This window comes from Bos grunniens, chromosome 5 (genome assembly GCF_055505025.1).
Source record: "Bos grunniens cultivar Pamir isolate PY7600 chromosome 5, Bosgru_T2T1.0, whole genome shotgun sequence".
In the NCBI taxonomy this organism is placed as follows: Eukaryota; Metazoa; Chordata; class Mammalia; order Artiodactyla; family Bovidae; genus Bos; species Bos grunniens.
Genome location: NC_141169.1, coordinates 95,680,030 through 95,698,694, shown reverse-complemented (window position 1 = coordinate 95,698,694; position 18,665 = coordinate 95,680,030). Strand labels below are relative to the sequence as shown.

Genomic DNA, 18,665 nt, shown 5'->3' with positions numbered 1-18,665 from the left:
CAAGTTTTTCAGTAATTCCCAAATGGCCTCAGAGGCATAGGAACTTCACATAAGAAAGAGAAATTGTGTGGGTTGAATGTTTCATATATAACGTAATAAAGATACAGCTACTTAGCATCAATTTTAGGTTATGTTAAGAAAAACCCCCTAAAGGGAGACACAAAACTGACATACATCTTTGAACATTTTCTCACATGAATATGTGAAAAAGTTACATTTGATAAAGACAGGAAACAAAGATAAATGTGTCAGTTGTATTAATGAGGGACCTGTTGCCAAGTCTCTGATGTTCAAAATAATTCAAGATCCAAGACCTTCCATAACATGGATGGAAGAAAACATTCGTTTTCATGTTGTTGGGCAGAAGTCTTCTGTCTGTGTCTCGAAGCTGCCGTTCAGTTTTTAGGTGGACAGTGTTTTAATAGAACAAAAAATTCTCAGTTTCTGTCACTACTAAAGCTAAAATCACAGGTAAGAGGTTCATTTGAGGGATTAAAGGTGTATTGATCTTTTTCCGAAACAGAAAGGTACCAAAAGAAAGCTTAGGAAGACTCCAAATTCTGTTACTGTTAATGCATGCATTGATTCATCTCACATACATGCTAATCACAAATGGTCATCTTCAAAGAGCTTACAATCCAATAGGCCTATGACATTTAGTTCACTAATAAGCTGATCTTATTTATTTTTTTAAAAAAAATTTATTCACAGTAAATCCCTAAACTATTATACTTACCACAGTCCTTGCTTTCTACATCTTCTTGGGGTGGGGGGGGGGAGGTGGGAAACACAAGCATCTTTATAAGGTAATAGTTGTTTCAACTTCTGTGTTTATGGTCTCATCAAAATAAAGTGCAGGTATTTAGGGAAACAAAGACTCTAATCTGACGGTGGGATGAGATTCTCTTTGGGCCACTCCTTCTCTAGCTCTGAAACCAAGTTTTGCCAGTCTCATTACCAGGAATTGTCCCTCATCTTATCACAACGCAGCACGCACGGGGACGAGGAAGATTGTAGGAGACCCCTGGCTATAGCGTTGCTCAGAAAGCAACAGGTATCCTGGAATGATAAACAAGCCCATGGTGGACTGCAGGTCACTTGCTCTCAATCTAGGCGGCGGATGGAACCTGAGTCAAAAAGGCATTTCTGATCTTAGCCCCGAACGGAGGGTGCTGTTAAGCCCCTGGCGTTGGCGCTCACATCACCCTCTCGGCGACCCCCAACCCCTGCCTGGGAGGACCCAGGGACCAAGAGGACCGCCCCCAGAGGCCGAGCGTTCAGGGGCTCCGAAGGGTTTGCAGGAAGTCATCCCGAAAGGGCCACCTGGGCACGTGCATTACACTCACCTGTTCACACTCTCCAGGCCCGGGAGAGCTGCGGTCCCCTGGCAAGTTCGGAAGCCGGTCCCCGGGACCGCTAACCCTCCCACGTTGCGCAGCGCAGTCTGCGGGGGGCGTTTCCCAGCCGCTGGGCTGAGATCGTGGGTGGGAGCGGCGGCAAGCGCTGGCGGAGCGGCCGGGGTCTCCTCGCTGCCGCTCGCTCCGACTAGCGGCCGAGGGACTGCGGCAGGACGCGAGCTCAGCCCGGGAGGCCGCCGGGATGCTGCAGTGCGGCGCTCCGGCGCCCCCTACCGGCGCCAGCGCCAGGTTCCCCCCTCGAGGCTGCCTCCAGCTGCAGAGTGTGAGCATCCATATTCCTTCGCCGCACCCGAGACACTCTTCGCTTGGCCCCCCTCAGTTCCCGGCTTCTGGGTTCTCACAGAAGGACCTCGTCCCTTGGTTAAAACCTCGCGTGTGAATGCACCACTGCGTGATGTTTTCTATTCCCTACTTCAAATCATCCTCACACCATCCTTTAGAGGCATGTTTAATTATCCCCATGAGACCCAAGAGAAAACAGAGGATAAATAACTTGTCCTGGGGCTTCCCGGATGGCTCAGCGGTAAAGAATCCGCCTGCAATGCAGGAGGCGCGGGGTCGATCCCTGGGTGGCGAAGATCCCTCGGAGAAGGAGATAGCAACTCACTCCAATATTCTTGCCTGGGAAATCCCATGGACAGAGGAGCCTGGCGCGCTATAGTCCATGGGGTCGCAAAGAGTTGGACACGACTGAGCGCAAAACTTGTCCTCAAGGCTAGTAAACGGTTGGAATGAAATTTTGGGCCAGATTGGAAGCTAAGATGCTAGAAGAGACATCATTTCAGTTCAGTCGCTCAATCGTGTCCAATTCTTTGCGACCCCATGAAACGCAGCGCCAGGCCTCCCTGTCCATCACCAACTCCCGGAGTTCACCCAAACTCATGTCCATTGAGTTGGTGATGCCATCCAACCATCTCATCTTCTGTCATCCCCTTCTCCTCCTGCCCTCAATCTTTCCCAGCATCAGGGTCTTTTCAAATGAGTCAGTTCTTCGCATGAGGTGGCCAAAGTATTGGAATTTCAACTTCAACATCAATCCTTCCAATGAACACCCAGGACTGGTCTCCTTCAGGGTGGACTGGTTGGATCTCCTTGCAGTCCAAGGGACTCTGAAGAGTCTTCTCCAACACCATAGTTCAAAAGCATCAGTTCTTCGGCACTCAGCTTTCTTTATAGTCCAACTCTCACATCCATACATGATTACTGGAAAAACCATAACCTTGACTAAACAGACCTTTGTTGGCAAAGTAATGTCTCTGCTTTTTAATATGATATCTAGGTTGGTCATAACTTTCCTTCCAAGGAGTAAGCATCTTTTAATTTCATGGCTGTAATCACTATCTGCAGTGATTTTGGAGCCCAAACAAATAAAATCAGCCACTGTTTCCCCATCTATTTGCCATGCCATCCATGACTGGATGCCATGATCTAAGTTTTCTGAATTTTGAGCTTTAAGCCAACTTTTACACTGTCCTCTTTCACTTTCACCAAGAGGCTCTTTAGTTCTTCTTCACTTTCTGCCATAAAGGTGGTGTCATCTGCATATCTGAGGTTATTGATATTTCTCCTGGCAATCTTGATTCCAGCTTGTGCTTCTTCCAGTCCAGCATTTCTCATGATGTACTCTGCATAGAAGTTAAATAAGCAGGGTGACAATATACAGCCTTAATGTACTCCTTTTCCTATTTGGAACCAGTCTGTTGTTCCATGTCCAGTTCTAACTGTTGTTTCCTGACCTGCATATAGGTTTCTCAAGAGGCAGGTCAGGTGGTCTGGTATTCCTATCTCCTTCAGAATTTTCCACAGTTTATTGTGATCCACACAGTCAAAGGCTTTGGCATAGTCAATAAAGCAGAAATAGATCTTTTTCTGGAACTCTTGCTTTTTCCATGATCCAGAAGATGTTGGCAATTTGATCTCTGGTTCCTCTGCCTTTTCTAAAACCAGCTTGAACATCTGAAAGTTCAGGGTTCACCTATTGCTGAAGCTTGGCTTGGAGAATTTTGAGCATTAGTTTACTAGCATGTGAGATGAATGCAAATGTGCGGTAGTTTGAGCATTCTTTGGCATTGCCTTTCTTTGGGACTGGAATGAAAACTGACCTTTTCCAGTCCTGTAACCACTGCTGAGTTTTCCAAAGTTGCTGACATATTGAGTGTAGCACATTCACAGCATCATCTTTTGGGATTTGAAATAGTTTAACTGGAATTCCATCACCTCCACTAGCTTTGTTTGTAGTGATGCTTCCTAAGGCCCACTTGACTTAACATTCCAGGATGTCTGGCTCTAGGTGAGTGATCACATCATTGTGATTATCTGGGTCATGAAGAACTTTTTTGTATAGTACTCCTGTGTATTCTTGCCACCTTTTCTTAATATCTTCTGCTTCTGTTAGGTTCATACCATTTCTGTCCTTTATTGAGCCCATGTTTGCATGAAATATTCCCTTGGTATCTCTAATTTTCTTGAAGAGAGCTCTAGTCTTTCTCATTCTATTGTTTTCCTCTATTTCTTTGCATTGATCACTGAAAAAGGCTTTCTTATCTCTTCTTGCTATTTTTTGGAACTCTGCTTTCAGGTGGGTATATCTTTCCTTTTGTCCTTTGCTTTTCACTTCTCTTCTTTTCACAGCTATTGATAAGCCCTCCTCAGACAGCCATTTTGCTTTTTTTGCATTTCTTTTCCTTGGGGGTGGTCTTGATCCCTGTCTCCTGTACAATGTCATGAACCTTCATCCATAGTTCATCAGGCACTCTATCAGATCCAGTCCTTTAAATCTATTTCTGACTTCCAGTGTATAATCATAAGGGATTTGGCTTAGGTCATACTTGAATGGTCTAGTGGTTGTCCCAATTTTCTTCAATTTAAGTCTGAATTTGGCAATAAGGAGTTCATAATCTGAACCACAGTCAGCTCCCGGTCTCGTTTTTGCTGACTATATTGAGCTTCTCCATCTTTGGCTGCAAAGAATATAATCAATCTGATTTTGGTGTTGGCCATCTGATTATGGCCATGTGTAGAGTGTTCTCTTGTGTTGTTGGAAGAGGATGTTTGCTATGACCAGTGTGTTCTCTTGGCAAAACTCTATTAACCTTTGCCCTGCTTCATTCTGTACTCCAAGGCCAAATTTGCCTATTACTCCATGTGTTTCTTGACTTCCTACTTTTGCATTCCAGTCCCCTATAATGAAAAGGACATCTTTTTGGGGTGTTAGTTCTAAAAGGTCTTGTAGGTCTTCATAGTACCATTCACCTTTAGCTTCTTCAGCATTACTGGTCAGGGGATAGACTTGGATTACCATGATACTGAATGGTTTGCCTTGGAAACGAACATAGATCATTCTGTCATTTTGCATCCAATTACTGCATTTTGGACTCTTTTGTTGACCATGATGGCTACTCCATTTCTTCTGAGGGATTCCTGCCCACAGTAGTAGACATAATGGTCATCTGAGTTAAATTCGCCCATTCCAGTCCATTTTAGTTCGCTGCTTCCTAGAATGTCGACATTCACTCTTGCCATCTCCTGTTTGACCACTTCCAATTTGCCTTGATTCATGGACCTAACATTCCAGGTTCCTATGCAATATTGCTCTTACAGCATCAGACCTTTCTTCCATCACCAGTCACATTCACAACTGGGTGTTGTTTTGGCTCCATTCCTTCATTATTTCTGGAGTTACTTCCCTACTGATCTCCAGTAGCAAATTGGGCACCTACTGATCTGGAGAGTTCATCTTTCAGTATCTTATCATTTTCCCTTTTCATACTGTTCATGGGGTTCTCAATGCAAGAATACTGAAGTGGTTTGCCATTCCCTTCTCCAGTGGACCACGTTCTGTCAGACCTCTCCACCATGACCCACATACTGAATTTAATGGAAACTCATATCTGTATATTTGAGAAATTTCCAAAAGCTTCACACTCTCCTTGCAAGATCAGCATTTATAATGGTTGAATTGAAGTCGCTGTCCATCGTCCTCAAAACCTAGCAATGATAATTAATAGTCATGCTATGCTAGACCACCTTTCACATCTCTTATCTCATTTGGTATTTATACACTCCTTGAGGTAAGCACTCATATTTAAAATTATTATCCTTTCATAGATGAGGAGGTGCATTTCAGAGAGGTTAAATGATTTTCCAAAGACTATGACACTTCTGGTTAGAGGAACAGGAAACACCTAGGTTATTTCTTTCCTTTGAAACATAGGTATCCTTCGCAAGATACCAGGTGGACTCCAGGAAGCTATCACGTAGAGCAGACAGGGACCTGGGGCTGAGTGTACAATCTGCAGTGTGTTCTTGATGGGAGAGATGTAAACAGGGAGGCTGTTTCCAGGGCCAGCTCACCTGAAAAGCCACTGTAGCCATGAGTTGTGGGCCACGCTGACCAGAGCAGTTGGGTCTGGGACAGAGGCAGGAATCTCCTTGCAGCTTAGGAGTTGTCCTAAGAATTCTTTGAGAAATCTCAAATACTGTCTCCTCTGTGACTTTTCTGATCACAGACCTATGTCCTACTGCTAAAAACACACTTGCGTTAGATGACCCAACTCTATGTCTCCTAGCACCCTGTGCTCCATTATCACATTTGCATTGTACTCATTTTTATTTCTCAGTCTTCTCCATGAAACTTTGACGTTCCTGAATGTAGGGATATAGCATAATTGTCTCTGTACCTCCAGGATCTATGATCATGGTGGCACATAGTGGGTGTTCAAAAAACCATTGAGTGAATGAAGAGAACAAATTGGGAGTGTGCGTATTGGATTTATTTGCACATGCTTAATTTGGGATAGAATAGCTAGTAAGAAGTTGAACATATGAGTCTGAAGCTCAGGAAGGAGGTCTGAGAGAGAGATTGAAGTGTCTCAGCATACAGGAAGTTTTCAAAGCTTCTGTCATGGTGAATGATCCAGGTAGATTATATGGAATTTTATAGAAATCCAATTACATGGAATTCTATGGTTTTAAGGTGTTTAGGTTTCACATGTTACCTTCCTCTCCTATCAAACCCTGTATTCATGGAAAGAAAGAAAAAAGAAAGTGAATTTGCTCAGTCGTGTCTGCCTCTTTGTGACCCCATGGACTGTCCATCCATGGAATTTCCCAGGCAAGAGTACTAGAGTGGGTTGCCATTTCCTTCTCCAGTATTTATGGAAGGAGTTACCAAAAATATCTGTATTTACATATCTATATGTAGATACCTATTTTCCTACTTACAGAGACTTAAGTTGAATTCCTACTTTGCCACTCTTACATAATTGGAATTATTGAAGAGGGTCCAAGCCAGGCTTCTTTTATAACAGTTCTTGGGAACTTGTCTACAAAATCTGTTCTCTCCATCCTTCTACTTAGCCCATGTAGGTAGGCCAGCATTCCCCTTTCATTAGGGAAGCACTTGCAGGCACACCTACAGCTCTTGACATGCTGTACCCACAGAGAAGTAGCCACCATATTGGAGCCTGATACCCATTGTATGATATTTTCAGCACATACATGTGTGCTCAGTCGCTTTAGTCATGGCCAACTTTTTGTGCCCCTATGGACTGTAGATGACCAGGCTCCTCTGTCCATGGGACTCTCCAGGCAAGAATACTGGAGTAGGTTTCCATGCCCTCCTCCAGGGATTTTTCCCCACCCAGGGATCCAACCCGTGTCTCCTGTGGCTCATGTATCACAGGCGAGTTCTTTACCACTGATCCACTGGAGAAGCCTCAATATCTTCAGTAGCCTGTATTCTGTGAGAGTAATATCCCAGCATATTTGCTTGCTAGGCAGCAATAGCCCTTGAGAGAGCTCTTGTTGTCCGCTGGTCCCTCAGCCTGACTTCAGGCTTAAGTTAAAACTTCTAACATAAAATTAGTAGATGAATCATCAGTATAAGCCCAAAATACCCATTACAGACTGAAATGTGTGTGTGTGTATGTAGTTGCTAATCATGTTCATTGCAAATAATTGGAGTAGTTGAAAAATACAGAGAAGAAAATCACACTCCAAATGATGCCATCCAGAAATAACCATTGTTATCATAAGAGAACCTCATTAAAGATGCTGTAGAACATAAATGAATCAATGGATGTATATACTGATATTAAATGGCATGTAGATATGCTGAGGGCCATCATATCCTTTTAATAATAAATAAATGCTATTTTTTAGTTTAATAAATACACTAAATTAAGCAGAAGATAAAGAAATGAAAGTGAACCTTAAAAGCTTGTCTTCACTTTAGATATTTACTCACTTTGAAAGTAAAAATGTTAGTCTCTCAGTCGTGTCTGACTCTTTTTGACCCTATGGACTATAGCCCGCCAGGCTCTTCTGTCCATGGAATTTTCCAGGCAAGAATACTGGAGTGGGTTGCCATTTACTTCTCCAGGAAATCTTCCTGACCCATGGATCAAACCCAGGTTTCAAACATTGCAGGCGGATTCTTTCCCAGCTGAGCTACAGGGGAAACCCCTATATGGTTCATATTTAACCACATATTTTAGTCAATGTCAGTTGACTTCTTGCCATTTAATAAGGAGGAAATTAGCCTCTTACTTCCCCATCCCTCTCCCTATATTTTTACTTCTGTATTATTTTTTATCAAGATTTTATAATATCTGTATTTGTTCTGTAACTCTAAGTCCCAAAGGGGTTTAAACTTAGTCCTATATTTAAATGAAATAAATTTATTCAATTATTTTACTGTAGTTTTTCTACTCGTGATTATTTTGATTCATCCCTTTTCATTTCTTCCTGATGTAATGTTCTCAAGAAAGTCTTGGATGGGCTGTATTGTATAATGGAGTATATTCAACTGTTTCTTTCCTTGATATTTTTAATTTATTTTGTTATTACCCTTCTTTTGTGTATGTAATCCCCTTCCTCCTTTTTTCTTGAAAAACATATTTTTCTGTTTATTATATTGTTTATTTTAATCAGATATCATATTTGCTGCAATACATAATAAACCAATTCTTCCTGGCTCTGTTCCTCCCTTATCTGAAACCTGTTTGTTTTTTACTGTGGAGCCATGGCTTGAAGGCTAAGCATTTCACTCTGTCTATCATGCTGAGATGTGAAGATAAAACAAAGAGGAGAGGTCACTGCAGTTTCTGTGCAGCCTTGTTAATGGCTGAGTGCCAGGATTTAGCATAGGCAATCAGGATCCACATTATTCCAAAGAAAAGATTCCCCCAGACTTGAGAGTCTCCATTCATTCTCGGAGCCCTCTACACTCTCTCTTAAGCCATTCCCACTGACCCTGTCCCTCTTGTTAGAAGAGGAAAAGGATAGTTGCTCAGTTTATTTCTCTCCAAAATTGGAGGTATTCATTATTGGTGAAAAGAATACTCAGGAGTTGATGACTCACTGAAACTGCTGCAGGAAGTCAGAGCCTGTCTATACCATAATCTTTTGTTCCATTAGAAGATTCATTTTAAAGTTTTATGGCAAGAAATCAAACCCATTTCCTGATTTTGTTGCTGCAAATGACTTTTTTTTTTGGTCTGTGGATAGGCGTTATTGTTGTTATTCTCTATTTAATTAGATATTGCTCGTGCTCAGTTGCTTCAATATTAGGCAAAGGAAAATCTGATTTGGGCCATGGCTGGACTTTCCCTCTGCCTGGGAACAGATGTAAAATCTTGTAGAAGATCGTCACAGAGATAGAATTCCAGATATTTGCATAGACATGCCCCTGGGACCTTGGCCAGTCCATGAGCTTGCACGTTGTCTCATGAGTCTCTGGGAGACCTAGGAGAAGAACAGCTGTGTGGTGTCTGAAAGCTGGGCGGAGATTTCAGAGATCTCAGAGTCCTCGAAGAGACACTGGAGTTGACCCAAGCCAGAGTTCAGAGAACTTGGTGAACATCCTGGACCTTTGACTGAGACCTCAGTAGGCCCATATCCTAGGAGTGAGAGTCATGCTTGGGAATAAGAACAGGAATCTAAGAAGAATGGCAAATGTGAAATACATTCCCTCCCCTGAATGAAGACTAAGGCGAGACCTTGAGAGGGACAAGCTAATCCACCGGTAAATTAACTGCCTGCTGAAACAAAACTGTTGAGAAAGAGAACACAATCCAGAGCTTCTCTAATCATCATCTATAATGTCAGACATTAGTATTTGTCTGCTTGGGCCGCCATAGCAAAATACCACAGACAGAGTAAAGTAAACAACAGAAATTTATTTCTCACAGTTCTGGAAGCTGTGAATTTCAAGATCAAGGTTCTGGTTAAGTAGGTTGCATTATGAGGCCTTTTCTTCTGCTGGCTCTTAGGTGGCTGTTATTTCACTGTGTACTCACATGACCTCTTCTGTGAGACTGCAGAGACCCTGGTATCTCTTCTTACTGTGCTCTGTACAGTGCACAGTTGCATGAGACTCTTTGCAGCCCTGTAGACTGTAGCCCACCAGGCTCCTCTGCCCATGGAATTTTCCAGGCAAGGATACTGGAGCAAGGTACCCTTTCCTACTCCAGGGGATCTTCCTGATCCAGGGATCGAACCTGCTTCTCTTGTGTCTCCTGCATTGGCAGGTGGATTCTTTACCACCGTTCAATTAAGTTCAGATGCTCAGTCACGTCTGACCCTTTGCAGTATGGACTGCAGCACTCCAGGCCTCCCTGTCCATCACCAATCCCGGAATTTACTCAAATTCACGTCCATTGAGTCAGTGATGCCATCCAACCATCTCATCCTCTGTCGTCCCCTTCTCCTCCTGCCCTCAATCTTTCCCAGCATCAGGGTCTTTTCAAATGGGTCAGGTCTTTGCATCGGGTGGCCAAAGTATTGGAATTTTAGCTTCAACATCAGTCCTTCCAATGAATATTCAGGACTGATTTCCTTTAGGATGGACTGGTTGGATCTCCTTGCAGTCCAAGGGACTCTCAAGAGTCTTCTCCAACACCACAGTTCAAAAGCATTAATTCTTCAGCTCTTAGCTTTCCTTATAGTCCAACTCTCACATCCATACATGACTACTGGATTCTTTACCACTAGCGGCACCTTATCGCCTCTTAAGAGAACATTAGCCCTGTCAAATCAGGGCCCCACTCTTAAGGTCTCCTTTAACCCCACTTCTGTAAAGGTCTTATGCCAAAATAGAACCACATTGAGGGTTGGGGCTTCAACATACAAAATTTGGAGGGACATGGACCTTTAGTCTGTAGTACATACAATAAAAATTACTAAATAAAAATGGTACAGATGAACCTATTTGCAGGGCAGAAATAGAGATGCAGATGTAGAGAACTGACATGTGCACCCAACAGGAGGGAAGAGGAGAGTAGGTTGAATTGGGAGAGTAACATTGACATATTTCACTACCATGTGTAAACTGACAGCTAGTGGGAAGCTGCTGTATGGCACAAGGAGTTCAGCTCGGTGCTCTGTGATGACCTAGAGGCGTGAGGTGGGATGGGGAGGTGGGAGGGAGGCTCAAGAAGGAGGAGATAAGTGCATACATATAGCTGATTCACTTTATTGGACTGCAGAGATCAACACAACATTGTAAAGTAATTATACTCCAATAATAAAATAGAATAAAATTACCAGATAATTAAGAGGCATAAAAAGATTCATTTTGATATTTGGCAAAACTAATACAATTATGTAAAGTTTAAAAATAAAATAAAATTAAAAAAAAAAACTCTAAAAAAAAAAAAGATTAATCTCTAATAATATAGAGATAAAAGTCAATAGAAGTAAGCAAATAGATAACCTAAACATTGGAGTAACTAGACTAGAACTTCAAAATTTCTAGGATTATTTTTCTAAAGGAGATAGTGAACAAATACATAAAAATACAAAATATTTACTATATTTTGTCCATTTTTGGATTTTAATAGAGAAATAGAACCTATGAATATGATGAAGCCCAGATTGACCAACACAGAAGAGTAAGAAGATATGGAACTCACCTCCCTCCCACCACACACACGTGCAAAATACAGTGACATATGGAACAATTCTACTGAAACCTAACTCTAAGCTGGCAGGACTCAAATGCCGCCAAGGCTATACGAAAGACACACGTATAATCAGGTAGGACGGGAACAAAAGCAACCTGTGCCCCTGGGAGGTGACTCAGAGGAAAAGGGAGATTATGTAGGTAGGCAAACACCTGCCCTGGGGAATGAGCTGTGTGAGCCACAGATTGGAGACACAGCCCTGGAGTCCTCCATGCAGGAGACAATGCCTCCCAGCACAGCTCATGCATGCTCAGTCGCTCAGTTGTGTCCGACCCTTTGTGACCCCCATGGACTGTAGCCTGCCAGGCTCCTCTGTCCACGGGATTTCCCAGGCAAATATACTGGAATAGGATGCATGGGTGGACCCAGAGAGTGTCATACAGGGTGAAGTAAATCCGAAAGAGAAAAACAAATATCATATATTAACACCTATATGTGGAATCTAAAAAAGTGATACAGATGAACCTATCTGAAGGGCCAGAATTAGAGATGCAAATGTAGAGAACCGACATGTAGACACAGCAGGGGAAGGGGTCGGTGCAATGGATTGGGAGATTAGGATTGACATATATACACTTCCATGTGTAAAATAGATAGCACAGGGAGCTCAGCTCAGTGCTGTGTGATGACCTAGATGGGTGGGATGGGCGAGTAGGGTGGGAGGGAGGCCCAAAAGGGAGAGGAATATATGTATACATACAACTGACTCACTTTGTTGTACAGCAGAAGCTAACACAACATTTTAAAGCAACTATACACCAAAAAAGAAAAAAAAGACAACAGAACCCATTCAAAGCAGGAAAGGAGTAATGTCTTTAGGTACTGATAAGGAATGAACTCCAAGATATGTTGTTAAATGGGAAATAAAGAGCAAACCAGTATGACACAATTTGTATGTTTTAAAATTGTCTTTATATACACACATGTGTCCTCATGCATACGTAGACTATCTCTGGAGGGAGGATATACAACTCACCGGTACAGCGGTTTCTTCTGGAAAAGAGAACTGAAGGCTTGAAGAGGTACTTACCTGTCATTATATACCATTTTTACTTTATTAATATTTTACTACCTCTATGTAATTACCTGTGAACATTTTTAAATTTAAGTAAAACTATAAAAAGTATCAGAAGATGTGTGGTTTAGTCGCTCAGTCATGTCCGACTCTTGCAACCCCATGGACTGTAGCCCGCCCGGCTCCTCTGTCCATGGGATTTCCCAGGCAAGAATACTGGAGTGGGTTGCCATTTCCTTTTCCAGGGGATCTTCCCAACCCAGAGATCGAACCCAGGTCTCCTGCATTGCAGGCAGTCTCCTTATAGACTAAGCCACCAAGATAACTCTTTAAGAAGAGGAAGGAAATATATATATAGCTGATTCCCAAATATGCTGCCCTGTCTCCAGGATGGGGAGAACTCTTTAGTACTAACTTTCCACACACACTATTTTGGCTGCCATGAGAGTCTACAAGTATACCACACCAGATGCCCTTTGACTTGACTGCTGGCAACCTTTAGGAACTTTGACCCTGCCCCATGGCCAACAAATAACTCTGACGTAGTTCCGCTTCTCCATTTCCTGGCAATTGAACCATCCAAGTTGACTCAACACCAACCAAATTCCCCCCACATTTACCGCTGTGCTGAACATACTCCCCTGAGGCTGAAAATCTAGCCAGGCTTCCTGGAAAACTGGCCCCAGTGCAGCACAAGTATAGGAAATCTGCAGAAATGAACCAAGATGTACCATTGGCAAATGAGTGATTTGAGAACAAAGTATGATAAAATTTCAAAAGTGAATTCCTACTATTAAGGATTTTAAAGAAAACAAGAATCACTTCTTTCTGTTCACATTTATTAGAGCAAATCATTTGTGATATTTATGCCAGCTAAGTAATTAAATCAAGCTTTCCCTCAGCCAGAACTGATTATCACAAACATTAAATCAGGGGCAAACAACTTAAAAATAGCCTTGGATGGCAATAATTGCTACTTAAAAAAAATGATGCTAAAGCTGAAACTCCAGTACTTTGGCCACCTAATGCAAAGAGTTGACTCATTGGAAAAGACTCTGATGCTGGGAGGGATTGGGGGCAGTAGGAAAAGGGGTCGACAGAGGATGAGATGGCTGGATGGCATCACCGACTCGATGGACGTGAGTCTGAGTGAACTCCAGGAGTTGGTGATGGACAGGGAGGCCTGGCGTGCTGCAATTCATGGGGTCGCAAAGAGTTGGACACGACTGAGTGACTGAACTGAACTGATGATCAAGAAAGTATATCTTTGTGCCAGAAAGCCCCTTTTCTACTTGGCAAAAACCTAATTACCACTGTTCCCTAAAAAGAAATTGATGCATTGATTGAAATTTCTAGATTCCAATGTTTAAAGTTGCTTTCTAGAGTTTAGAAAATGCTAAAATTATCTTTCAGTCCAAAGTGGCTTCAGACAATAATGTTCCAGTGATGGATAAAATATTGTTTAAGTCATTTTGTCTTAGTTTTGAGCCTTTTTAAAGGGAGAGAATGCAACTAAACAATTGTGAAAATTAATCCTGAATCCTAACAGCTAAATCTTTGTTTAAAATTATATATACAATTTTTTAGCTCCACTAGATAATTTGAACCACAAAGTCAAAACAAAATTTATAATTAAAAGCTTCTCAGAGCCTAAGCTCTATTAGGATAAGTTGTATGACATTCTTTAACTAGAAAATGATGCCCTTCTTAGAAAGCAGATGGAGAAATATTAATTCAACTTTTCATACATTCTCAAATTTTTCTTGTTGTTTGGAGTATGATACACATTGCATGCATTCTTTAATTCATTTGAATATTCACTCATTCCAGACAAACATTTTTAAGATTATTCACTTTAACGGTGCTTGGGCAGTAAAAGCCATCAGTATATAATATACTTATTATACCTCTGCCTAAAAATGGATGTCTCTGCTCAAATGTCAACTTTCTGAACCAAATGAGAGAAGCAGCAATTATGTTTAGCAGTTCGATAAATGGGAGTGAAAATGAATACTGGCTGATTTTCTAGTCATTTTTTGCTTGGCTGGTTGGTTTTTTGTTTTTATTTTCAACTGCACTTTTTTTGTTTCAGTTCTTCTCCCAGTCCCACAAAAACTTTCAAACTGAAATGTGCCCCATGGTGCTTTCTATCTGTTAGATTTTGTTACTAATCAAATGAACTGAAGACAATTGACTTGGGTCTAAAAGGTTGCTTCATGAAGTTTTTGGTTCACTGACACTTTTAATCTTCCTATCAATTATAGTATGTCCCAACATGTCCCAACAACTAATGGACGAATGGACTAGGTCTGTCAAAGAACTAAAGGAACCAAAGGAAGATTCATCTCTGGTTGAGAAGGATCTATGGTGGTAAGACTTTGCTTTTATTCTTCAACTTGCTATGATACCAATCTCCTATTTTTCACCTCTAAGCTCCTTCACAAGTTCCTCCTTACCTTACTTATGAATACTGAAGCATCTTGGAGCCTTTAAATGGGTCCCTCTGCTCTCTCTCTCTGCCTAAATTTTCTCAGGTAGTCTGATACTATAAATGCTATCTTCACTACAGTATAGATGACACCTACATTTACATAACACAATGATGACTATGAAAAGAATCCTCTTGCCAATGCAGGAGTAAGATCCCATGAAGAAGGACAAGACAGTCCACTCCAGTATCCTTGCCTGGAAAATCTCATGGATAGGGGAGCTTGGCAGGCTACAGTCCATGGGATTGAAGAGTCGGACATGACTGAGCAGACATACGCAACACACAATCTAATACTTGATGAGACACTGTTTCCCCCTAAGGAGTATCTTCCTGGTCAATATATCAGCTTGATTCTGTAAGGTTTCAGTCACTTTTGCCCAATTGGTCTCATTCAGCTTCTAAGACTCAGATCTTTTTATCTGAAGACTTTGATCTCCTGTGAGATTTAGCTGTTCTCCCCACTCCACCAGCCAGCAGGTGCTGGCAGTTCACGTGGCTCTGAGTGGAAGGACTTGGTCCTTCCTGACTCTTTCCCTCCTTGGATCTGGGGTAAGAAGAGACCAGGATGACAGAGTGCTCTCCTCTATGGCCATCTTTGCAAGGCCTCCCCCATCTCCTTGTTTGCTTGGTGACTGCTTTTCTATCTCATTGTCTGCGAGCTGCAGTAGCTGGGCGGTAGCACTCTGCTGGGCATCACTGGTCTCTTGTAACATAAGCCATATCTTCCATTACCCTGCCATAATTGTTCCCACTGTATTCTTATGACATATGTGCCTCTTATTCCACATGAACAAGCATACGATCCCATCCTTTCTCTAGAACCTCTCCCACCCCTGAAGGGAAATGTGAGATCGATCTAAACTCCCCACATCTCAGAAGCTAGAAACCCACAGCAGGGTGGAGGTTGTCAATATCCATTCCCCTCTGATTCTTTATGCCCATAATTGGTAGCATGTGCGTGCAGCATACTAAGTTGCTTTAGTCATGTCCAACTCTTTGCAACTCCAAAGACTGTAGCCACCAGGCTCCTCTGTCCATGGGTTTCTCCAGGCAAGAATACTAAAGTGGGTTGCCATTTCCTCCTCCAGAAAATGGTAACACAGAGGGTTCAAACACTGGGGAAGAGCCCATACAGCCAAATCCTGTCAGGCTCCCCTCATACTTACCTCCCCTCACCCAACAAACTCTGAGACTCATTTAGGAAGGATGAGAAAAAGAAAATGGAGGTTATGTAGTCACCACATTGCCAGGTTCCATGAATCTCTGAAATCTGTTCTAATTCTGTTCTTCCTAGGATTCACATAAATGAATGCATTTCCAACTGAAAACTGTTTACAAAGCAGAAAATAGTGACTCCTACTACTACACATAAACCAGAGGCACGTATATAAGTGCAAGCATCGCCAAGGACCATGTTCAAGAGCAAATGAGTAGGAGTGCTTCCTTCTCTAACATGTGGTTTTCTGGATGCTGTAGGTGACTGTCTGCTTTCTTCAGTTTTAATTTATGTTTGAATAGCTCAGTGCTTGTAAAAGCATGGTTCATGACACATAAGTAAAGAAATTGAGAACTAAGAATGATTTGACGTTGACATGATATTCAAGCCTGTGCTCAGTGAACTCATTTCACTGAAAAAAGATGGGGCAATTTGAGTGTTTTCTTTATATTTCATTTTCTTAGTAATTCATTCCTTCTTGAAAAGGAGCAGTCTGTGGGGGAAAAAAAAGAGAGAAGAAAGGGGAAAAAAAAGAGGAGGAGGAGACAAGGCAGGTAGACAGGAAGGAAGGAAGGGAAAAGAAAGCTAGCTCTTTTGGTATGTAGCATATATTCTCTGTAAACTGCCTGTAATTCCTTATATGAGGTGACAAGGCTTCCCAGGTGGTGTAGTGGCAAGGAATCCACCCACCCATGAAGGGGACACAAGAGATTTGGGTTTGATCCCTGGGTCAGGAAGATTTCCTGGAGAAGGAAATGGCAACCCACTCCAGTATTCTTGCCTGGAACATTTCATGGACAGAGGAGCCTGGCGGGCTGTAGTCCACATTGTTTCAAAGAGTTGGACAGGACTGAACATACACACATACCCAGGGAATAAAATAAGTACATAAACACCCGACTTCACCACCTTGATTCTCTTCGCTGCTAATTTACTCTCCCTCCCTCTGATGTTCTCTTTCCCACTCCTGTACTGCATCCAACTATATGCAGCAACTCTCTTCCCCACCTACCTGTCCAATTTCCTCATCACCACACTGCCAACTGCTGCAGCTTTGCTTCAATTATGTTGCTTGAAATGCTATTTAAAGAAGTGAACATAAATCGTGCTTCCTAAATAAAAATGCTCTTGTGTTCCACAGCAGACCATGGTCTTTAATGAATGTTTGATGCCTTAATCACGTGTGCCTAAATTCCTTTATAGTTTATCATAAAATTGCATTCCTACCTTCTCAAGTCCCACATTTCACAGGTTATGTAAGACTCCTTTCTTTAAGCTTCAGGAATATTAATCAGTTTGCTTTAGGAAAAGCAAATAGTAAGAGAAACAAGGGGAAATATTTACATAATGATGGTGTTACACATTTTTCTGAGTGCAATCAGTTGGAAACTCTTACTTAGAAAAGAAAGATAAATAAATTGAAATTGGTCAAGTTTAGCTCAGTTTGATTATAGAGGTTCTTTCAATACATAAGAAAATAGTGAAGTAAGCCAGAAAGAAAAACACCAATACACTATACTAACACATATTTATGGAATACATATGCGTTACATATGTGTTACATATATATGGAATTTAGAAAGATGGTAACAATAACCCTGTATGCAAGACAGCAAAAGAGATATAGATGTATAGAACAGTCTTTTGGACTCTGTGGGAGAGGGAGAGGGTGGGATGATTTGGGGGAATGGCATGAAAACATGTATAATATCATATAAGAAATGAATCGCCAGTCCAGGTTCGATACAGGATGCTTGGGGCTGGTGCACTGGGATGACCCAGAGGGATAGTACTGGGAGGGAGGAGGGAGGAGGGTTCAGGATGGGGAACACATGTATGCCCGTGGTGGATTCATGTTGATGTATGGCAGAACCAGTACAATATTGTAAAGTAATTAGCCTCCAATTAAAATAAATAAATTTAAATTACAAAAAAAATTTTTTAAAGAAAATACCTTATTAAGGATCAACTAAGGATTGCTGTTACCTCAATCATGTTTGGCTTTTTATCAGTTAGTTTGGAATTATGTTTTTTCACATGGAGAAAATATGCCAGTGTATTTGCCCACAAGATAATAAAACAAAATTCAGAAACATTTTGGTCCTTATATTTGAGTTTCCTATCCACTTGATTAAAGATTTGGTTAAAATGAAAGGATATAAAACAGAAAATTGGAATTTTATGAATTAGGAAATTTTAAAACATGTATGTCCAGAAACATATTACAGTAAACTAGGGCTTCCCAGGTGGCACGAATGGTAAAGAGCCCACCGGCCAATGCAGGAGACTAAGAGATGCAGGTTCAATCCCTGGGTCAGGAAGATCCCCTGGAAGAGGGCATGGCAACCCACTCCAGTATTCTTGCCTGGAGAATCCCGTGGGCAGAGTAGCTTGGCAGGCTACAGTCCATAGGGTCGCAAAGAGTTGAACACAACTGAAGTGACTTAGCATGTGGGCATGAATGCCTAATATACATGAACGATTCTAGAAATCAGGGAAGATAAAGACAGACAGCAGTGCAACAGAGGAGATATGCAAAAAGAGTGTGTGTGTGTGTGTG

The 18,665-nt window shown here is 41.8% G+C and overlaps 1 protein-coding gene across 6 annotated transcripts in view; it reads right to left on the bottom strand.

The window, feature by feature from the left end:
- RERG (RAS like estrogen regulated growth inhibitor) overlaps positions 1–1,791 on the bottom strand; it is a 133,725-nt gene extending 131,934 nt beyond the window's left edge. For 5 of the 6 annotated variants that reach the window (XM_086401899.1, XM_086401897.1, XM_086401901.1 and 2 more), the window contains exon 1: positions 1,347–1,562. The gene's annotated coding sequence lies outside the window, so the exon portion shown is untranslated. Of the gene's footprint in view, positions 1–1,346 lie in introns of all 6 variants that reach the window. The other variant, XR_015164222.1, reaches the window with a different exon arrangement.
- Positions 1,792–18,665: the final 16,874 nt, after the last annotated feature.